This window comes from Lissotriton helveticus, chromosome 6, assembly GCF_964261635.1.
Source record: "Lissotriton helveticus chromosome 6, aLisHel1.1, whole genome shotgun sequence".
NCBI classification, from domain to species: domain Eukaryota; kingdom Metazoa; phylum Chordata; class Amphibia; order Caudata; family Salamandridae; genus Lissotriton; species Lissotriton helveticus.
The window spans coordinates 709,165,428-709,185,200 of NC_136067.1; the positions used below are offsets into that span (position 1 = coordinate 709,165,428).

Genomic DNA, 19,773 nt, shown 5'->3' on the forward strand with positions numbered 1-19,773 from the left:
TTCGGTCCCCCCCATCTCCTTTATTCGGACATCTGGTCAATCTCCACGCTTGAAGGCTCACATATATATCCTCTGAATTTATTCCAGGCTCCCCAAACGCTTTCCCATTTTTGAGGACACCCTCTGTGTACATATGCCGCCCTCTCCGCCACCATAGCTTCATCCATGTCTTTACACCACTCTTGCAATTTAGGTAACTCCCCTGAGCCCCACCTCCTCGCAATATTTCGCTTAGCAAACATCAATCCCAACGTTACCCAATCCTGCGCTGGATGGTTCAGATCATTCGGTTCCCACATTTTTAGTAAGCATCGTTTTGGTTCCGGAGTCAAAGACACCTCCACAGTTTGTGATACAGTCCTCATTATTTTAACCCAGTATGCCATAATCTTCGGGCACTCCCAGATAGTATGGTGAAAAGTACCTTCCTCCCCACAACCTCTCAAACAGAACTGATGGGAAGCCGTCCCTATTTTGTAAAGGGTCACTCTAGTGTAGTATGTATGATGAAGTATCTTTAATTGTACCAACCTTAAACGTGAGGGTATTGCAACCTCACAAGGGGATGATAGTGCCCCTTGCCAATCCAAGTCATCAAATTCTCCCAAATTCACTGAGCATTTTTGTCTAAGTGTCAGCATGGGGTCCGGCAGGTTGTTAACTAACTTACGATAAGTGAAGGAGGTGGCCTTTTTTTGCATATATTCCATCAATAATCTATCTTCTAGTGGAGTAGGTTCCGGTAAGGTAGTGCCTGAAGTCAAAACTGCCTGCAGTGCATGCCTAATCTGCGTGTACTTGAAGACCTCCGAGGAGGCGAGTTCATACTGAGCCCTTAGATGTTTATACGTGACCATTTTTCCCTTCTTCAAAAGATCACCCACCGTTGATATGCCTACGGCATCCCATTTACTAAAGCCCTTACTGTTTCTAAGTCTCCCTAGCCGTTGTGAGGTCCATAGTGGTGTCATTTGCGTGAAGACCCCCTGCCATCCTAACTTAGCATGCGTCTTGTACCATATACTAACTGTGTGTGCAGTTGGCCCAATTAGCAGTCTGGATCTGTTGCTATTGTAGAGTACGGACATGACCACTTCCTCTCCCATTCCTTGCCGATCTGCCTGAAACGCTGGGTCAGTCTGTAAAGCATGTATCCATCAGTCAATTACTTTCAACTGAGCTGCCCAGTAGTACAATTGTATATTCTGAAGGGCTATACCGCCATCATACCAGTTCCTGACTTGTGCTATGCACGCAGGTTTATTCCCCCATAGCAAACTAGAGACTTCCGACGCTATCGTTTTGAAGTAGCTCGGTGGTAAGCGAAAGGGGGTATTCTCCAAAACATACAAGAAACGCGGGAATGCCATAATTTAAACAGCGCTGCCTTTCCCAGCAATGACAGTGGTAAGTTGTGCCAGACCGTTGTGTCCCGTCTAAACCGCTCCATGGGGGGCCTAAGATTTCTCTGAAAAAAGTCGTCGGGCTTTGGTGAGACATAAATGCCCAAATATTTGAAGGTGACCTCAGTGATCTGCAGCGGGCAATTCTCTGGAATCACCGGTGGTGGGCCATGTAATATAAATAAAATCAATTTGGACCAGTTAATGGTGTAACCAGACACCTGACCGAATATCTCGCAAATATTTAGTAACACCAGAATGAGTCATCTAGGGGATGTTAGCTACAACAGCACATCATCCGCATATAGGGAGATGCGGTATTCCCAGTTCGGTGTCCACCTGAGCCCTCGAATCATTGTCTCCCACCTGATCCATGCCGCCAGGGGTTCCAACACTAGTGTGAAAAGTAATGGGGATAATGGACATCCCTGGCGGGTTCCATGCATCAACGGGAAATCTCTTGAGATATGTCCGTTGGTCACCACGTGTGCCAGGGGTTTAGTGTATAATAACTGTATCCATGCACAGAATTTTGGGCCGAAGCCTAAGTGTCTAAGGACTGCAAAAAGATACGGCCACTCTACCATGTCAAACGCCATCTGTGCATCGAGGGAAAGGATAACTGCCAGTTCCTGAATATATGACATGCAAGCCAATTCTCCATGCAGCCGATGTAAGTTGAGAGCAGTGCTCCTATGAGGCATAAACCCAGACTGATCTGGATGAATTAGGGCTGCAAGATGTGGGGTTAGTCGTGTTGCTAAAAATGTGGCTAATATTTTGGCTTCGGCATTAAGTAACGATATCAGGTGATAGGAAGTACATTCCTCTGGGGACTTACCCGGTTTTGGGATCGTCACTATGGTGGCAATTTGGTGATCTCGCGGGAGCTCCCCTGCTTCTAGACTCTCATGATACATCCTTAATAGATATGGGGCAATTGTGTTCGCAGTCTTTTTATATAGTTCAATGGGCAAACCATTAGGACCCACTGCTTTCCCCGACTGCAGGGAGCCAATAGCCACCTTCAGTTCCTCTATCGTCAGGTCAGCCCCCAGTGTGAGGGCCTCCTCTTTGAACAGCCTAGGCATATGGATATCTTTAATATAAGTTTGATCCTCATCCGTCCCTATGGTCGTCTGTGACTCGTACACCCTTTCGAAATACCCTGCCAATATATTCACTATGTCCTCTGACGCAGCCGTCGGGGAACCATCGGGAGTGAGCAGCTGCGCTATAGTTCTCTGTGCACGCTCCTTCTTGTCAAGCCAGGCTAGAAGTTTACTTGCCTTATCTCCTATTTCATATATCTTGTGCTTCGTAGCCTGTAGCCAAACCTTAACCATCTCTTGCTGATATTCCCTAACTTCACATTGTTTATTACGTAGGGTGTGGGATGTTTCCGGGGGCGGGTTCTGCGCATGCTGAGCAGTAGCTCTTTCCAATTCTGATTCTATAGCTTCCAGCTCCGCTTGCTTTTCCCTCCTATGACCTACAATAGAGGAGATGGCCTGCCCATGGATCACCGTTTTATACGCCTCCCAAAGAGTACCAGAGGACTGAACTGATGAAGCGTTTTCCTCAAAGTAGTGGCGTGTTGCCTTAACAATGCTTTTAGAAATGTCAGGAACACGCAGATACCCAGGATACACGGGGTAGACACATTGTCGTGCCTTGTGATGGTTCGTATATGTTAACGTTATCAGGGAATGATCCGAAATACCTCTAGGATGGATCTCAACGCTTACCACACCGGCAAGACTTTCCGCAGTTGTAAAAAAATCCAGAAATCCCTCCATGCGTGTGGTGCCTGCCACATTCAGTTTTGGAGGGTGCCGATCCTGGGTGCCATCAACTATAGTATTAAAGTCCCCACCAATTAGCATTTCCCCCGTTGGGAGATCCAATAGAAATGCAGTAAGTGCTGGGAGGGCCACTGAATGGAGGGCTGGAGGGATGTACACTGACACTATATTGAACATCTTCCCTTCCCATTGACAAGTGATAGCTGCAAATCGATCCTGCTCATCTGTCCGAGTTTGCTTTATTATTAGGGCAAAGTGTTTAGGCACTAAAATACCAACACCCCTTGAACCCGAAGAGAACTCAGAGTGCGCCACCATTTGAAACCCCCAGCGGTTCATTGACTTACAGGCGGAGCCTACCAAATGAGTCTCTTGTATAAAGACTACCGCCGGCGCACACCTCTTTAAGTATTGTAAGACCAAGCCCGCTAAATCTTATCTCCCAGCCCATGAACATTCCATGTAATGAGCGACAAATGAGTTATGGGGGACATCCGGGGTGTCCGCGAACTAGACCCTTGTTGTGCCTGCATCAACCGTTTTTGCCACGAGTAACATGTATCGCCATAGGATCACTTCCGCTGCATATCAAACAAACAATCGTAGCTAAATAGCATGCCATATATGCCCTCATAAAAATCGCAACTAAGAACATAAAATTCCAACAGAACATTTCCCCCCTATCCACCCCCCTCCCTGCCTCCCTGCTTGACGGACTCAAACTACCCGCCACCCCAACTGTGCAGAGTGCTCATTACCCTTCCCATTTACCATTTGGCGGGGGTGAGAGTAGACATCCTCCTCCCCCCAGAGCCCCTCCAAACCTATAATAAACATCGCCTTCCCCATTAGTTATGTGACCAAATCGGTCAAGTTATGCAAGGATACATTGTTCTCGTCATGGTTGGTCCCTGCCCTCATGGGTAGCCTGGCAAGTTCTGTCGGCTGTTGGACCTGTATACCAGCACCTCGGCAGCCTCTGCTGGCAACGGCGTACCAATCCCAAAGGCCAGTTTTACAATCAGATGCCAGCAAGTTGGAGCCTGGAGACCTTACAAGGTGCACTCCAGGAAGGTGTTTATGCCGCTTTCACTCCTTCCGTCTCCAGCCGCTCTCTGCCCCCGCCCACCGCAGCCGCCGGCTTTCCTCCTCCGGATATGTTCCGAACTTCAGGTCCCGATGCACTGCTACGTTATTAGGCCGCTTCAGGATAACGTGTCGCCATTGCCACACGAGTCCTCCTATCGAGTTCGGAGTCACTCACCCGATACTGCAGGCCTTCCGCCAACTCAGCCTCAAAGTTCAGGTGGGTAGGCTGCCGGATTAATGATCAGATCAACAGGGCACAGTAGAGGGTCTCGAAGGCTCTCTAGGCTGCGGCCATGTTCTTCGGCTGTTAGCCACGCCCCCTAAGTAGACTTTTTAAACATGTGTCATTGCAGGTTGTGTGCATTTGTAAACTGACAATTTAACCAGGAAAAATAAACATTTTGTAAGGCCAAAATTCCTTTTTTATTACATATAAGTCCTGCCTAAGGTAGGCCCTAAACAGCCCATATGGCAGGGTGCATTGTATTTAAGAAGTTGAACATGTACCTTTATGTTTTACGCGTCCTGGTTGTGGAAAAAAAACAAATTAATTATTCACTATTGTGAAGCCTACCTCTCCCATAGGATAACATTGGGTTACCTTATAACATTTTATAAGTGATAACTTTTGCTTGGGAGCAAGTAGAAATGCCATGTCTGATGTCTAAAGAATTGCAATATAATATCCTCTTTATTGTTAAAGTCAGAAGTCACAATTCAGAAAATGCTATTTTTAAAAAGGTGGCATTTTCTTGTACTAACCGTTTGGTGCCTGCAGGTTCTGCCTGGGTCATGACTGTGATTAGCATGGCAGTTGGCCTTTGTTTATTCCACCCAGACAGGATGTGTGTGGAAGAGCTGTTACCTGCCCCACTTACATTTCAAGGGAGCTGCCTCAGCACTCTCACTAGGAACTTCTTACTAGCCTTTTGTCACCGCAGGCCCATATGAACCTGGGCAGGGATGAAAGAAATTCTAGGACCATTTGTGAGGCGAATACTAAAGAAATTTCTTCCATTTCAAAGCTGACATCAGGTATACAAATAGGACCCTCAGACCCACTCTTTCGTTCACACCTGGACCTGCGGAGGACATTCAGAAAGCCTGCTTTGTACTTCAGAGGACTGCCCTGATGCTGGAAGCCTTCCTCATACCCTCAGAGGACTGCCTTGCTGCTGGAGGACAGCCTTGCTGTTGGAGGACTGCCTTGCTGCTGGATGACTGTCTTGCTGCTTGAACCAAGGACTGCCAGAGTGACTCCAAGTGCTAATTGGCTGTTCTCCTGTTCTGAGCTACATGAATACAAAAAGCTTTAACACCTCCCCCAGCACCCTTATGCGGTGAAATACATTGTCTACCCCAGGCCCACCCTAGCAATTCTTATAACTCAATACCACACAGTTAAAGGGTGCATTCTGGGTCACAACGATATCAGACATATTTATATACCACAAATTATAACACTTTTTAGTAGCACCGTGGTCCGAGGCTGCACGGGAAAATCAATGAGAAACATAATGTTATTCTGGCAAGAAATCAAGGTATCAGGCAAACTGCCCATCCAGTGTCGTGAATCAGAGCTGGTTTCCCAATGTCACTCCCACACACTCCCACTCTGCACCACTACACGGTGCAACAGATAGCAGACAAGTCCGTACGGAAGCGTTCGCACACACACACACTTAGCACCTTTGTGTGATGCACTCATACCAAGCAGGTCTTTTGGTTACACACTGCAGTCCCAGTGGTCCCAAGCCTCTCCTTGCCCTCCAACACACCCCGACTATCTTACAACCACAGTTTGGACACATCCATCCTCCTCCCCGGGAACTAGGCCGCAAGAGGGTGAAGTCACTCTTAGGGTCCCAGGAAGCAGTCGGCAATAGGAAATCACTTGAGAAGTTCACCCACAGGATGCAGAGCAGACACTGCCAGAGGGCAATAGATAGTCACATCAAAGGGGAGCCCAGGACCTTCCGGCACCCGTACAGTTCTGCAAAGCACAGGGGCGTTCAAGCAGTAACTTGGCCAGCTTCGGATCATTCTCGGAAGCATTCCTGCAGCCCACTCAGTCACTCTTACCACCCAGGCCTGAGTTAGGCAATACTACCAGGCAGCACAGTGTTATCAGGGAACGCCGGGTGAGGAGAGGGCAGATGGTCCGCCTCAGTACACATTGATCAGAGTTGCACACAGGCAATCTAGGCACAACGTAGGGTGCACGATGAAACAGATTGCACCAGACTGTTTCAGTCACACACAACAAAGAGTTACAAAATCCATCCTTCCTTGGAAATGAGGCACATTGCACGGTGCTCGTTGATGTTGGCCACACCGGACAGCTTCTGTCCCACAACCATCATTCTTTTGCTCACCATGCCACCCCAGTTTTGACCTGGACATATGCAAATCAGTCTTGACCCTGTGCCTCATGGGAACAGTCCAGCCTGAACTGCCAAGCCAGGTCGTCCCTGGACCGGAAACAAGCATCCTAGGACCGGTTACGGGGTTTCACCCCCATCAGCCAGGATAGCTTGATTCCAGTGGCACAGTGAGCCCAGGACCCATGTCTAGGCAAAGCTGGGGCACTTAGGGTGAGAAAGCAAAAGACACAAAATGTATATGGCTGGGTCCAAACTGGGGTGGAGTAGTCAGCAAAAGAACAATGGATTTAACCCAGATCTTTTGACTGGGGGAGAATGTTTGCATTGTCAGCATTCCGTCCATCATTTGTTTGCTGTCCCTGGAATTGAGGTGCAACATCTGGTGCATGTTGATATTGGTCGCACCAGACTATTCCGGTCACACACACAGGTGCAAGTAGGCATATTATGCCCCTCACCTCCCTGGGTGGCAATCTGTGGATCAGACACCACATGCAATGAGCATGCAGTCGGCATGTTGCACGAGAGAGATGCGGCAGGATCGACAAAGCGGGCAACGTGGGTCCTGCCACCGGTGAATCCACTCATCACCAACAAGACGCTTATGTGTGCCAAGGTCCCCACAATGAGGGGGCCCTATGCCTTAGATGTGGGCTAGATTTCAGGCTCCGCAAAGGGCAATCTAGTCTCTAGGCACAGCTCTTAATTCCATGTGTGTGCCTTTGAAGTTGGGGGTGGTTCAAAGTGTCTTGCTCTGAACCACAGATGTCTCCCCTAAATTTCAGTCCTGTCTGCGATGAGGCTGTGAAATGTAGATCTTTACTTTTAGTGGGCCATGATCTGGCTCCAGAGGCCAAGTATCAAAACCTATTCCTCCAATCTCTCCAGCCGGTCCGCAAATAGCAGAGGTCGGTCGTTCCAGTTGCATGCCCGGTGTTTTATAGCTGTCGCTGGGGAATGCCCAGATGTGCTCCCCCAACCTCCAATGTGGAGTGAAGCTAAACATCAAGGCACACAAAGACTTTAGAGCACAGAAATCAACAAAATAGAAGGGGGTTCCCCAAGGGGATTTAGGATGCTGGCAGGAAACAGGGGAAAGAACAGCTGAATAGAAAAAACAACTACCCTGCCAGGGTTTAATTTCAAGGTCCCACAAGGAGATCCTTACAGTCAGAAGAGATGTGACAAAGGAAATGTATCAGAACTGACAATACATCACACAAAATCAATATACCTTTTTTTATGAAAATATATATAATTTATTGGTTATTTGTTAGATTTGAGTTTATATAGGGAATCCATATAAGTGCTTTGAAAGAATATATATACATTGATTTAGAATCTTACATAGTGTATATCATTGTTGAAGTTAAGCAAAATGCATTAATTCAGGTCCCACACACTCCCACAGTCATCCACTAAAAATACACTCACTCTCAACCTCACTCACTACAATAATAATACAATCACACATATAAAATTATAAGGTTACATTAAGGCCTGCAAGGGACATATCTTGTGGCTGCTAGGGCCAAGGTTACAACATGGAGGCAGGACAATGTGGACAGGGTAGATTAACAGGGACTACACTGGGTCCATCCATGTGGGTCACGCCAACGCGCGTTTCGATGCAGGGCCTATTTAGGCTGCACCTTCATCAGGGCGAGGAGGACCAGGTGGCGGGGACACACACACACTTTTCACGCTATATAAAGGAGGCATGGTAGAAGTTTGATCAGCATAAACGGGGATTTCCTGCGTCAAATAAATTAGGGATTCTCTAAGGAGGATGGTGTAGATTTTCGCGGGTCCGGCTTCTTGGTTTCTAGACGCTCAGGGTTCAGGAGTCAAAAGTACGATGAGGGGTCCTGGTAGGACATGAAAAACGATATCTCAAGGATTGGGCTGTATAGGGGTCCTTCTTTCAGGTTGGGCGCTCGACCAGACTGATGGAATCTTTCAGGAATACAGATAGTGCCCTAAAATCAGCAGATCAGCGGTCATAGGGCTCGCGAGGTCTGGATAGGATAGATCTCTAATCCCAGGGGTTCAGTATTGAAAGTGCCTCGAAAGGATCGAATCTTCAGGGATTCAGAGCCGAATTCCTTCCCCGTTGGGTGACGCCACCATCTCTACATACCCGGGGGGCCATTCTTTGTTTTCTTTTTTGACCTCATATATACCCCGCACCCAACGGGGAAGGAATTCGGCTCTGAATCCCTGAAGATTCGATCCTTTCGAGGCACTTTCAATACTGAACCCCTGGGACTAGAGATCTATCCTATCCATACCTCGCGAGCCCTATGACCGCTGATCTGCTGATTTTAGGGCACTATCTGTATTCCTGAAAGATTCCATCAGTCTGGTCGAGCGCCCAACCTGAAAGAAGGACCCCTATACAGCCCAATCGTTGAGATATCGTTTTTCATGTCCTACCAGGACCCCTCATCGTACTTTTGACTCCTTGTTGGAACCGGAGGTCTCTGGTTGGCACAGGTATGCACTTATGACAAGCAGGGACCCTCAGCTCCACGTCAGGGCAAGGGAACTACTCCTTTGAATAACCCCTGCTCACCCTCTAGGTAGTGTGGCGCGAGCAGACAAGGCTAATCCTCAGGGCGATAGTAAATTAAGCATTTATGATCACACAAAGTAAACCCACTGACCCACCACAAACGGACACCAGTCGTGTAGTTGTATCAAAAATATGTATACTTTATATAAAAGATAGATTCAAGCAGGATTATCACAAGACCATGTAACGTTTAACGATTTGAGGCCACCAGATTATGATAGGCAAGATTAGTCTTTGAATGTTCGTTGTTCGGCAAGGTACGATGACAGGGAAATAAGAACGTTGCGGACCCTGGATCCGATATGAACTCGGGACGGAGTTCACATGTACCTTGCTTGGGGAAGTCCGAGGCGCTTCAGGCGCGGCTGGTGAAGGCGGACTCCGGACGAGGCCAGCGGTTCTCCAGAGGATTTCTCCGGCTCAGGTCCCCCTCGAGGTGCGAGGTGGAGGAGCAGGACTGTGGAGGGTTGTGGCGATCCGGGGTCGATGCAGCTCACGGGGCGAGGCGCTGTTCAGGCCTGCGGGGCGTACTACTTCTTAGCACGCCAGGTCGTACTCGTGGATCTGTGAGGGGCGTCGGGTTCTACGGCAGACGGGTGCAACCCCAGGCTTCCGGTACCACGGTACGGGGAGGCCTTTCTTGAGGGGCGGCACGGGTCTTGGTATGCAGGAGGGCAAAGCGAGACAGTCGGGTACGTTACGACGTACGGACCGTCCGAGGCTATGGAATGCGTTCCGTGCAGATTCCGGCGGGAGAAGATGAGAGGTGCACAACGCGCTCCGTTAGCGGCGAGGTGACAGGAGAGCAGGCGGCCCGGCACTGAAGCAGAGAGCGACTCAGGGATGAGCGGGCTCTCTACGGCGGGGCGACCAGGCTCCGAGCTGTCACGACCTGGGAGGGATTCAGAAAAGGGGGTGGTGATGAACAGAGTGCCTGAATTAAGCAGACCACTCTTACCCAGTCCAAAGATCAGGGCTTGATCCATCACCGTTTTTTAGCTCACTGCACCATCCCAGCTCAGAACTTGGCTATATGCAAATTAGTCTGTTCCTGTCCCAGTGCATGATGGGAACAGGGCAAACCAAACTACCAAGCCAATTCTTGTACTGGGAAGGAAACAAGCTTCCGGGGACCGGTTTCTGCCATTTCAGGCGTCGTCGGCCCAGCTTGCTTGAATCCTGATGGTGCAATGAGCAAGGGACTCACATCTGAGTATACCCTTCCACGCTTATGGTGGACAAAATGATTCAGAAAAGGGGGTGGTGATGAACAGAGTGCCGGAATTAAGCAGACCACTCTTACCCAGTCCAAAGATCAGGGCTTGATCCATCACCGTTTTTTAGCTCACTGCACCATCCCAGCTCAGAACTTGGCTATATGAAAATTAGTCTGTTCCTGTCCCAGTGCATGATGGGAACAGGGCAAACCAAACTACCAAGCCAATTCTTGTACTGGGAAGGAAACAAGCTTCCGGGAACCGGTTTCTGCCATTTCAGGCGTCGTCGGCCCGGCTTGCTTGAATCCTGATGGTGCAATGAGCAAGGGACTCACATCTGAGTATACCCTTCCACGCTTATGGTGGACAAAATGATTCAGAAAAGGGGGTGGTGATGAACAGAGTGCCTGAATTAAGCAGACCACTCTTACCCAGTCCAAAGATCAGGGCTTGATCCATCACCGTTTTTTAGCTCACTGCACCATCCCAGCTCAGAACTTGGCTATATGCAAATTAGTCTGTTCCTGTCCCAGTGCATGATGGGAACAGGGCAAACCAAACTACCAAGCCAATTCTTGTACTGGGAAGGAAACAAGCTTCCGGGGACCGGTTTCTGCCATTTCAGGCGTCGTCGGCCCGGCTTGCTTGAATCCTGATGGTGCAATGAGCAAGGGACTCACATCTGAGTATACCCTTCCACGCTTATGGTGGACAAAATGATTCAGAAAAGGGGGTGGTGATGAACAGAGTGCCTGAATTAAGCAGACCACTCTTACCCAGTCCAAAGATCAGGGCTTGATCCATCACCGTTTTTTAGCTCACTGCACCATCCCAGCTCAGAACTTGGCTATATGCAAATTAGTCTGTTCCTGTCCCAGTGCATGATGGGAACAGGGCAAACCAAACTACCAAGCCAATTCTTGTACTGGGAAGGAAACAAGCTTCCGGGGACCGGTTCCTGCCATTTCAGGCGTCGTCGGCCCGGCTTTCTTGAATCCTGATGGTGCAATGAGCAAGGGACCTGGGAGGGGGCGAAGGCATCCGAGTCACAACTCCGGCGAGGGAATAAGAACTAAGGCCCAACAGCAGACGGGCACAAGCAGATAGAACCCAATGGTCCTGGGGTTCCGTTCAGGGGGCAAGCTCTCGATCAAGCCCTTGGAGATCGTTTCAGGCACAAGTCTACAAAGTCCTTTCTGGTCCTTTCCTCTCCGTTCTCCGCAAGGCACCACTGCAGGCCAGTCTTACAGGATTCAGACCGGTTTCCGTCCTTCAGCTTCTCTTGGTCCTTCTAGTCAGGCAGAGGTTCGTCGTGGTCAAAACTGGATCTGATTTGTAAGGAGCGGAGCTCCTATATTTATACTACGATTATACTACGATTCTTTTGTCTTTGCAGGCCAGGGGGCCTGAGCCTAGTTCAACCCGGTCTTGGAGTACTCTGTTTACAGGAAGCTGCCGTCTTCTTTCAGAGTGCAGGGCAGAGACATCAGACGCTCCGCAGGAGGTGGAGCCAGCATTGTGGTGGTGGAGCACAACTACTCAGAGTCAAGGACTACTCTGCCCACCCATCCTGGTGTAAGCACCCTATTCACCACCTGGGGGGTTCCAACTGTCACCGGGAATCTCCCAGCCCTGTCACTCACACAAACCCAGACAACAGATACACATCCTGGCAGAGGCGGGCTCAATAGTTAGGCGCGCAAAGGCTATCTTTCTAAAAGTAGCATTTGCAAACCCAGGATATTAAAATAAACCTTACTAAAGGAAGTATTTTATTATTCTGAGTTCAGGCATACTAAACTCGACATGCTACCGTGTTCCCTGAGCCTACTATAGCGTGTAATAGTTCCGGTAGCCCTTCCATAGTGAAGAACGAAAAAGGGCGGTAATTCACTATGAGGACAGGCCACACTCTAGGCTTGTCCTACCTTACGCTTCAATGCACCCTGCCCATAGGCCTACCATAGGGGCGACTGATATGGAGGTTAGGGAAGGTTCAGGGACTGGCGAGTGTGGGCACTTGCGCAGTCAGCGTGACAGTACGGGACTGCACGCGGGGTCTACAATGGCGGACCCGAGTCATGTCTTACGAGGCCGCTTCTGTGGGTGGCGCAACCAGCGCTGCAGGCCCACTAGCAGCATTTGTATCTACAAGCCCCGGCACTCCTCGTGCACTTTACTGGGGACTGACAGTAAACCAAATAAGCCAATCATGGAAATCAATTACACATACACTTTACATTGGGAGTACTTGCACTGCGGCACGGATCGGCCGTGGCGCAGTGCCCTGAGCATCGAACACCAGCAAAACATCTGAGGCACATCAGCAAAAAGTGGAAGGGAGACTCACGCCAAGGTGCCAGGTCTAACACTCCTGAACCCTGAGCGTCTAGAAACCCAGAAGCCGGACCCGCGAAAATCTACACCATCCTCCTTAGAGAATCCCTGGTTTATTTGACGCAGGAAATCCCCGTTTATGCTGATCAAACTTCTACCACGCCTCCTTTATATAGCGTGAAAAGTGTGTGTGTGTCCCCACCCCCTGGTCCTCCTCGCCCTGATGAAGGTGCAGCCTAAATAGGCCCTGCATCGAAACGCGCGTTGGCGTGACCCACATGGATGGCCCCAGTTTAGTCCCTGTTAATCTACCCTGTCCACATTGTCCTGCCTCCATGTTGTAACCTTGGCCCTAGCAGCCACAAGATATGTCCCTTTCAGGCCTTAATGTAACCTTATAATTTTATATGTGTGATTGTATTATTATTGTAGTGAGTGAGGTTGATAGTGAGTGTATTTTTAGTGGATGACTGTGGGAGTGTGTGGGACCTGAATGAATGCATTATGCTTAACTTCAACAATGATATACACTATGTAAGATTCTAAATCAATGTATGTATATTCTTTCAAAGCACTTATATGGATTCCCTATATAAACTCAAATCTAACAAATAACCAATAAATTATATATATTTTCATAAAAAAGGTATATTGATTTTGTGTGATGTATTGTCAGCTCTGATACGTTTCCTTTGTCACCTCTCTTCTGACTGTAAGGATCTCCTTGTGGGACCTTGAAATGAAACCCTGGCAGGGTAGTTGTTGTTTCTATTCAGCAGCTTCAGAGCACAGAAATGCCTGCTTTCTAGTAGCTACATTGCTGTGCTAATTACCACAAAGCCAGCTTTACAACTGACAAGGGCAGTGGTTCCCAAACTTCGTCAACCCACGGCTCCTTTGACTTTTTGTCCATTTTCTGTGACTCCCCATTATGTTACTTTATTTTGTAAGGTGGGGGAATGTATGCCCTGCCTTGCGAGTACTTCCATTTTTCTCCCTAATTGGGGTGAAGTTGATGAAGGTACTATAGTCATAGAAGTAACAAAATAAAAATACAACAGGGTTACTCAGGCGTGCCTTTTTTTAAGAAGCACTTTTAGCAGTTTGGGCTCAAATTCGAGTATGAAGATAACCTTTTCCGTGATGTGATTGCTGTTCTTTTCATGGGGCATTAGAAATATTTACTCACTTAAGAAAGAACCGCAACTGGAAGCGCACACTGTTATGTTCTAATAAACATTTCCATGTGTTGTACATTCATTAGGAATTGGTGATTTTTAAATTTTGTCACTGTACTACGTTGGTATTTTTTACCTTGTGAATACTCTTTATTATTTTTTTATTCCTTTTTGTTGCCCACGAGCCTCGTTGGCTTTGCTGTAGCAAATGTATTTTCTGCTCTGCCACCTCATATATGCCGAGACGCAACAGGCATGTGTAAATACTACTGGCCTTTGAGGTTACTTTGTCAGTCAGGACTGCCAACACTTCATGGTGATGTTGAATGGGATTGAGGGTGCACCCTTTCATTGCACACCTGCATAATCACTGCATGTACAAGGGTGTGAATGGTCTAGTTTAGTGTGTTTGTTAAAACGTTGCTGAGGACTAATACAGTGTTGAGGCAGTGTTAGCCTTGTAAAAGGTGTAAGCAATGGTAATGCCTAGAGCTCATAAATTCATGGGGCCTCATTAATGAAAAGTGACGCATCGCTGCGAGAAAACAGCGATGCGTAACTTTTCATTGCGCCCTCCTTGCGACCCCAATGATACGTCATATTTACATTATGACGCATCTTTGCGCAAGGACTCACAGATACGACAGTATTTCTGACGTATCTGTAAGCGCAAAAGTGACGCATTGCTGGAGTGTGTCACAAAAGTGACGCAACTCCAGCAATGCGTCCTTTCACATGGGGATAGCCCCATGTGAAAGGGCTTACGTCAGTCTTATGCCTGCTGTGAGGCAGGCGCAAGATTTTGACGCTACAGCGTCCTAAAAGTGACACAGTGGAAAACTCTGGCTCAGACCGCAATAATCTTACAGCTTTCCAGAGGAATGATGAATGATTTAAGTGGCACCAGTCTCGCCACCAAATGAGATCTATTGTAGAGAATGCAATAAAAAATCATAGTGCCGATATAGGCAACATTCCCCCGCATAATGAACATAGCATGCACTGCAATAAATAATCACACAAAGCAGGTGTGTTGGAAAAATGTTTGCTGCAGTTTTATTTCATACAAGAAGTATGGCATTGTGGTGGGTTAACTTACGGGCGATCCAAGGGCAGGCAGCAGTGACTAACCTAAGTTGCCCTGCCTGCCTGATGAATCAAATTGCACTGTGGCCAACCCAGTCATTGCTACCATTTATGAGGGGATTATTCCCCTTAAAGACCACCAGTCCATCGCCTTTTTAGAGATGGAGCGTTGCAAGACAAACCCCCAGTTGCTCAGGCTTACAACCACTCGAAGGACTAGCGTGGCATTGTCATTTTCATCCAGGGTCCTGCCGTAAAGGCGCCTGGAATTTGACATAGGCACCCCTATTGTGCTCCTGAAGAGGGTACCCCTTGTACCATTCAGCCTCCGGATCGCCCTGTAACTCCACCAATGCTCTGGATGTGGCAGCCGTCACATCCAGAGTTCCCCTCACCAAGGCAGGAAACTTTTTTCACTTACAACCTGCTGTTACCAGTGCTTCACCCAGGTCCAACAAGAACAGGTCCATGCCCAACTTTGGCAGGTGAACCCCGGCCTACCCCAGAGAGTTGGCTTGTATCCCATATCTAATGCCACTATGGACCTTCTGATTAGGGGATGGCTGAGCCCTGTATTTACCCTTCACTGCCCAGGCCCTACATTTCAGGATTCGCTGGTAAGCATAGTGGAATTCAACACCAGGGCCATCAGGATATTTAACAAGTTATTGTTTGTGCCCAACACAATAGCCTTATCTCTACCCGCTGATCTCCAATTGTATGGGAATACAGCGCCGGCAAGACACATTACCCCATAGGGAATTTAAAACCACTGCTCTTTTCATAACCACAGTTCTGGGTGATATAATCTATTGTGCCCTGTGTGCAAATATGTGCAGTTACATTTGGGGATTGACTAAGCTCTTGTTTAACCCCCCCCCCTCCTTGGCGAGTCCCAAATTTGAGTGTTCAAACTGATAACCCTGTGCCACACCAGCAAGTGGGATATAGTCCCCCTGGAGAGTGTCATTGGGCGGGGACAGGGGGGAGTCTTGTGACCGATGGCACCACCCCTGCCAGAGATAGCACCCTAGGCATGGCCCTCTCATCCATAGGAGTCATATGACATGCATCGAATTTAAGCTGTTTCATGTCCTTACGGGGACGCCAGGTGAGCCTCCTCACCTAAACCAAGACAGAGGTGAGGCCTGAGGTCCCCTAAGGGTACCCCTAATATTCTGCCATATTTCTTGTCCTTATTGCCTGCAAAACCCATCAGTCTGACTGCGATTTTCAGATGCTGTGTCGCCATGCTGATGTCCCCACACCAGCGTATGTAGCCCATAGACAGCTTTTGCTAAAGGTATATATCAAGTTACTCATGTTTCTGCAGGAACGTCATGTAAGGATGAGAGGTCCCGACTTCCCCTAGCCAATGCTATACCCAACCAAGTCAAAGCATGACAGTAAACCGGGCAAAGAAGAGAAGATAGGGATTAAAAAAAAATAATTCCCACGTCGGACCACACTCAAGGATGGGATTGTGCAACCAGGAAACAGCCTTACCTGAAAAGAGATAGACCGTGTAAGTGACAAGATTTTAAGGTGTACAATAGTACTACAATACCAAGACTACAATCTTTATATAATTAATGAAGCCCTACCTAGTGTTCCCTCCTTCCGCCAAATGATGATAACTAATTAGCAGAGAGCACAAGTCTTGGTCTAAACAGAAGAAAATAAAAGAATAATATAAGGTACCCTTTCGATCAGGGATTAGTGATAAGCAGTGAAATGGCTTTTTAACACCCACCTGAGACTATTTGCTCCTAATGTTGAATTCTTGAACTGTAAATCTTCTAAATGTCCCAGTACTTAATTTACTAAACGTGTGTACCAGCCTATCCACTTTAAGGGTACTGTTTCATTCCTTTTGCCTGCAGCAACATAAAGGGACAAGGAAAACAGGAAAGAAAACGGATCTCCAAGGACCTGGTTCCACTCGGATGAGTATAATTCTCTTATCAACTTAAAAAATAACTGAAGCAGAACACACTGACCTCTTTTCACTAATTACTTCTTTTTTATTTGTTGTATTTCAGGGAAACGAAACATAACCTACAGCGGGATTTGTGCTGCCTGAGGAACCAGAGGAACCAACGCGACGTGAGCAGAGAAGTCAGGAAACTGCTGCGGTGATCAAAAACGCCTGAGGGATGTGGGCTCCATGTGGCGAGAGCAGGAGACTTCAGAACTCCCGACGGTGAACCAGACACACAACGAAGAACCCGGAAGTGAGGAAAACGGGATCCAAACACTAGAATGAGAAGCGTCCTAGTGAGATATCGAAGGAGCTTTATACTCCTCTACCGGTGCCCGCGATATCCTGCAGCGGGACAGGCAATCATGACAGTAGAGAACCAAAAGGTTTGCCAATGCTTTTGGATTTGAGGATGTGGAGTAAAACATATGAGCAAATTTAACTGCACCTTCTTAAATATGAATGCAAAATGTGTTCAGGTAATTGTCAGCATTTGTGCTCCAAATCCATATTTTTCAACACTTTTTGGAATGACAAACTAACGCAACCCACCTGAATGAATGTTAACTATTTTTTTATTTTGCTTAAATGCAGGATCCTGTACCCATAATCTCATGTTTCAGAGTGAACGTCTTCTATAGAAATGGCCCAAAGGAAAACCTTCTTAAAAACCCACTCTATTTACACAGTTTCCTAACAATGTACCCTTTTGCCCCTATATGGGCGAATGTAATGCTATTGCATTGCAAATCCCAACACCCTACCATCTTAATGCAATCGGGGGCATGCGCGCCTAGTATTCTGCTCCATTTCGTTGTCTTTATTACCTGCAAGCCCACCACTGTCTGATTACGACATTTAGATGCGGTGTTGCCATGCTGATGATCACCCTAGCTAAGTAGTCCAGTGCCAAACCTCTGCTAATGTATACCAGAATGTAGACAGTGGATGGCAGAGCTTTTGGGATGGAGAGAACAGGAGGAGAACCATATGTACAGATGACATGCCCTTTCTTAAATTGTGGGAATGCTGAATGTTTTCTAATACTGGAAACAACTGGGGATGGCTCTAATCAGTAAGGCTGAGCCTAGAAATCTTAACAACAGAACAAAGATGCCAATACTGATACTTTGTTTGATACACTAGTTTCTCAACCAAATAAAATATACTGTTCAAAATTGGGAAGTGCTATTAAATAGCTGTTTTTATTTTGCAAAATATATTAGAAGGTATATTTACTTTGACCTTTAGCATATACTGTCAATAAACAAAACAGTTTTTTGGACAAAATTGAGGACCGGACACAAAACAGGACAGTAAAATCAATCATACAGTCGTAAATAAGACATATCACTGTCATACCACAAGCATTCATGCATTCATACTAAGGTACTTCACACAAACTGGAGAATGGATATACCAGTGGGCGAAGTACTAAGTCTGCTGGACAAATAAAAGAATTTCAGAATAATAATGCAATACACTCCTTAGCGTTCGTTTGAATCCACTTAGTTCTAAGTTTTTTAGCAGGAGTGAGTGTATAAATTGTAGCAACTAGTGTGGCAGCAGATCAACACTAGGACAACACAAGAAGAGCAGACACCGGGGAAAGAGGCCTACGCGTTTTGAATTCCTAGTAGTCGGGGGGATTCTCATCAGGGCCGAATTACTCTGAAAAAGAAAAAGAGAAAGAGCCTATGTATACAGTTTAAAAAAAACAACAGAACACTGGAGAGCACTACAACACTTAATGGGGCCTCAGCTTACCAAGAGGAGTATATCCGGAGAAACGAGTCAAAAAGTAGAAGTAGCCTGTAGACATAAATAAGAAAAAAGAAAGACATAAAAGTGTGTGTGAGCTCCTTATCGTCTAAACTAGACACAGAATCTAATCAGCCGGTGTAATCAATGTAAGTACCTCTGTTCTAGATGGTGGCGTGTCCTGGAGAGCAGATGAAAAGAATTAGCTGGTGGACCTGTAGGACAATACGAATCATTAATGCCAAAATAGTGATGGGAGGAGCGTCCGATATAGACCTTTGAACATGCATCTTACCAAGTGGTTCCGGGGCTGCGCCTTGCAAGGGGGACCTGATTGTATCACGTTCACAGTCAATATTGCAGCGCAGGGTGATCTTCAAATCCCCTTGCTGTAAGAAATTGAACGACTCGTGAGTCTTGAGTTTAACAAGCTGTTTAGCGCTTGTACCGGGTGTTTGCATACTCGGGCTTACTGGGATAAAGGGTCCATTTATCCGTAACAAAATCCTTCGGCGTTTAGGTTGGCGCTAATTACTCGCGCATGCGCGAAGCGTATCAGGTTAGAGACAAGCTCTTCTTCTTGAAGGGAACGCTAATCTCTTGCGCATGCGCGCTACGGATCTTTGAGTGTGGAGTGGCGCTCCTTCGTAATATGACTGGCTATTTTGCAGCATACAATGAAGCCACGTGGTACTGTCAAAATATGTATAGCATAGACGGACTTGAATGAATATCTAAATAAAGACAAGGATTCTACAGGTACATGGGAACTCGCAGATGTCAATCAAAACGTGGAATCCTAAAGTTTGTATATTTTGGACAGTTCATTGAGTCCTCTTACCGCTGTATCAAACTTCACAATCAAGTGTGCTTCTCGTTTCGATAGTTTTAGGTCCAAATCACCAACTCGTGGGTCCTTTTCAACTCGAGAGATGACGGTCCATTTTAAATCATTTA

General features: G+C 47.1%; 1 long non-coding RNA gene across 1 annotated transcript in view; it reads right to left on the reverse strand.

The window, feature by feature from the left end:
* Nucleotides 1-19,399, reverse strand: part of LOC144762888 (uncharacterized) — a 438,864-nt gene extending 419,465 nt beyond the window's left edge. Inside the window, exons 1-3 of the long non-coding RNA XR_013596159.1 lie at nucleotides 19,290-19,399; nucleotides 19,112-19,205; nucleotides 18,974-19,031 (exon numbers count right to left, since the gene is read on the reverse strand). This is a non-coding gene — a long non-coding RNA (uncharacterized LOC144762888). The remainder of the gene's footprint in view (nucleotides 1-18,973; nucleotides 19,032-19,111; nucleotides 19,206-19,289) is intronic.
* Nucleotides 19,400-19,773: the final 374 nt, after the last annotated feature.